Here is a 3601-nt window from a genome sequence, read left to right as displayed (position 1 = left end):
TTTTTCGATTTTTTCTGGTCGGGGGTCGTGCGAAAAAACTTGAATTTTTTGAATCACGCAAAATTTTCAACTTGAAAATTTTTCGGGAAAAAATCATTTTTTTCGATTTTTTCTGGTCGGGGGTCGTGCGAAAAAACTTGAATTTTTTGAATCACGCAAAATTTTCAACTTGAAAATTTTTCGGGAAAAAATCATTTTTTTCGATTTTTTCTGGTCGGGGGTCGTGCGAAAAAACTTGAAGTTTTTGAATCACGCAAAATTTTCAACTTGAAAATTTTTCGGGAAAAAATCATTTTTTTCGATTTTTTCTGGTCGGGGGTCGTGCGAAAAAACTTGAATTTTTTGAATCACGCAAAATTTTCAACTTGAAAATTTTTCGGGAAAAAATCATTTTTTTCGATTTTTTCTGGTCGGGGGTCGTGCGAAAAAACTTGAATTTTTTGAATCACGCTAAATTTTCAACTTGAAAATTTTTCGGGAAAAAATCATTTTTTTCGATTTTTTCTGGTCGGGGGTCGTGCGAAAAAACTTGAATTTTTTGAATCACGCAAAATTTTCAACTTGAAAATTTTTCGGGAAAAAATAATTTTTTTCGATTTTTTCTGGTCGGGGGTCGTGCGAAAAAACTTGAATTTTTAGAATCACGCAAAATTTTCAACTTGAAAATTTTTCGGGAAAAAATCATTTTTTTCGATTTTTTCTGGTCGGGGGTCGTGCGAAAAAACTTGAATTTTTAGAATCACGCAAAATTTTCAACTTGAAAATTTTTCGGAAAAAAATCATTTTTTTCGATTTTTTCTGGTCGGGGGTCGTGCGAAAAAACTTGAATTTTTTGAATCACGCAAAATTTTCAACTTGAAAATTTTTCGGGAAAAAATCATTTTTTTTCGATTTTTTCTGGTCGGGGGTCGTGCGAAAAAACTTGAATTTTTTGAATCACGCAAAATTTTCAACTTGAAAATTTTTCGGGAAAAAATCATTTTTTTCGATTTTTTCTGGTCGGGGGCCGTGCGAAAAAACTTGAATTTTTTGAATCACGCAAAATTTTCAACTTGAAAATTTTTCGGGAAAAAATCATTTTTTTCGATTTTTTCTGGTCGGGGGTCGTGCGAAAAAACTTGAATTTTTTGAATCACGCAAAATTTTCAACTTGAAAATTTTTCGGGAAAAAATCATTTTTTTCGATTTTTTCTGGTCGGGGGTCGTGCGAAAAAACTTGAATTTTTTAAATCACGCAAAATTTTCAACTTGAAAATTTTTCGGGAAAAAAATCATTTTTTTCGATTTTTTCTGGTCGGGGGTCGTGCGAAAAAACTTGAATTTTTAGAATCACGCAAAATTTTCAACTTGAAAATTTTTCGGGAAAAAATAATTTTTTTCCGATTTTTTCTGGTCGGGGGTCGTGCAAAAAAACTTGAATTTTTTGAATCACGCAAAATTTTCAACTTGAAAATTTTTCGGGAAAAAAATCATTTTTTTCGATTTTTTCTGGTCGGGGGTCGTGCGAAAAAACTTGAATTTTTAGAATCACGCAAAATTTTCAACTTGAAAATTTTTCGGGAAAAAATCATTTTTTTCGATTTTTTCTGGTCGGGGGTCGTGCGAAAAAACTTGAATTTTTTGAATCACGCAAAATTTTCAACTTGAAAATTTTTCGGGAAAAAATCATTTTTTTCGATTTTTTCTGGTCGGGGGTCGTGCGAAAAAACTTGAATTTTTTGAATCACGCAAAATTTTCAACTTGAAAATTTTTCGGGAAAAAATCATTTTTTTCGATTTTTTCTGGTCGGGGGTCGTGCGAAAAAACTTGAATTTTTTGAATCACGCTAAATTTTCAACTTGAAAATTTTTCGGGAAAAAATCATTTTTTTTCGATTTTTTCTGGTCGGGGGTCGTGCGAAAAAACTTGAATTTTTTGAATCACGCAAAATTTTCAACTTGAAAATTTTTCGGGAAAAAATCATTTTTTTCGATTTTTTCTGGTCGAGGGTCGTGCGAAAAAACTTGAATTTTTTGAATCACGCAAAATTTTCAACTTGAAAATTTTTCGGGAAAAAATCATTTTTTTCGATTTTTTCTGGTCGGGGGTCGTGCGAAAAAACTTGAATTTTTTGAATCACGCAAAATTTTCAACTTGAAAATTTTTCGGGAAAAAATCATTTTTTTCGATTTTTTCTGGTCGGGGGTCGTGCGAAAAAACTTGAATTTTTTGAATCACGCAAAATTTTCAACTTGAAAATTTTTCGGGAAAAAATCATTTTTTCGATTTTTTCTGGTCGGGGGTCGTGCGAAAAAACTTGAATTTTTGGAATCACGCAAAATTTTCAACTTGAAAATTTTTCGGGAAAAAATCATTTTTTTCGATTTTTTCTGGTCGGGGGTCGTGCGAAAAAACTTGAATTTTTTGAATCACGCAAAATTTTCAACTTGAAAATTTTTCGGGAAAAAATCATTTTTTTCGATTTTTTCTGGTCGGGGGTCGTGCGAAAAAACTTGAATTTTTTGAATCACGCAAAATTTTCAACTTGAAAATTTTTCGGGAAAAAATCATTTTTTTCGATTTTTTCTGGTCGGGGGTCGTGCGAAAAAACTTGAATTTTTTGAATCACGCAAAATTTTCAACTTGAAAATTTTTCGGGAAAAAATCATTTTTTTCGATTTTTTCTGGTCGGGGGTCGTGCGAAAAAACTTGAATTTTTTGAATCACGCAAAATTTTCAACTTGAAAATTTTTCGGGAAGAAATCATTTTTTTCGATTTTTTCTGGTCGGGGGTCGTGCGAAAAAACTTGAATTTTTTGAATCACGCAAAATTTTCAACTTGAAAATTTTTCGGGAAAAAATCATTTTTTTCGATTTTTTTTGGTCGGGGGTCGTGCGAAAAAACTTGAATTTTTTGAATCACGCAAAATTTTCAACTTGAAAATTTTTCGGGAAAAAATCATTTTTTTCGATTTTTTCTGGTCGGGGGTCGTGCGAAAAAACTTGAATTTTTTAAATCACGCAAAATTTTCAACTTGAAAATTTTTCGGGAAAAAAATCATTTTTTTCGATTTTTTCTGGTCGGGGGTCGTGCGAAAAAACTTGAATTTTTAGAATCACGCAAAATTTTCAACTTGAAAATTTTTCGGGAAAAAATCATTTTTTTCGATTTTTTCTGGTCGGGAGTCGTGCGAAAAAACTTGAATTTTTTGAATCACGCAAAATTTTTAACTTGAAAATTTTTCGGGAAAAAATCATTTTTTTCGATTTTTTCTGGTCGGGGGTCGTGCGAAAAAACTTGAATTTTTTGAATCACGCAAAATTTTCAACTTGAAAATTTTTCGGGAAAAAATCATTTTTTTCGATTTTTTCTGGTCGGGGGTCGTGCGAAAAAACTTGAAGTTTTTGAATCACGCAAAATTTTCAACTTGAAAATTTTTCGGGAAAAAATCATTTTTTTCGATTTTTTCTGGTCGGGGGTCGTGCGAAAAAACTTGAATTTTTTAAATCACGCAAAATTTTCAACTTGAAAATTTTTCGGGAAAAAAATCATTTTTTTCGATTTTTTCTGGTCGGGGGTCGTGCGAAAAAACTTGAATTTTTAGAATCACGCAAAATTTT

Source organism: Uranotaenia lowii, chromosome 3, assembly GCF_029784155.1.
Source record: "Uranotaenia lowii strain MFRU-FL chromosome 3, ASM2978415v1, whole genome shotgun sequence".
Classification (NCBI taxonomy): Eukaryota; Metazoa; Arthropoda; class Insecta; order Diptera; family Culicidae; genus Uranotaenia; species Uranotaenia lowii.
This window is presented reverse-complemented; position numbering follows the sequence as displayed.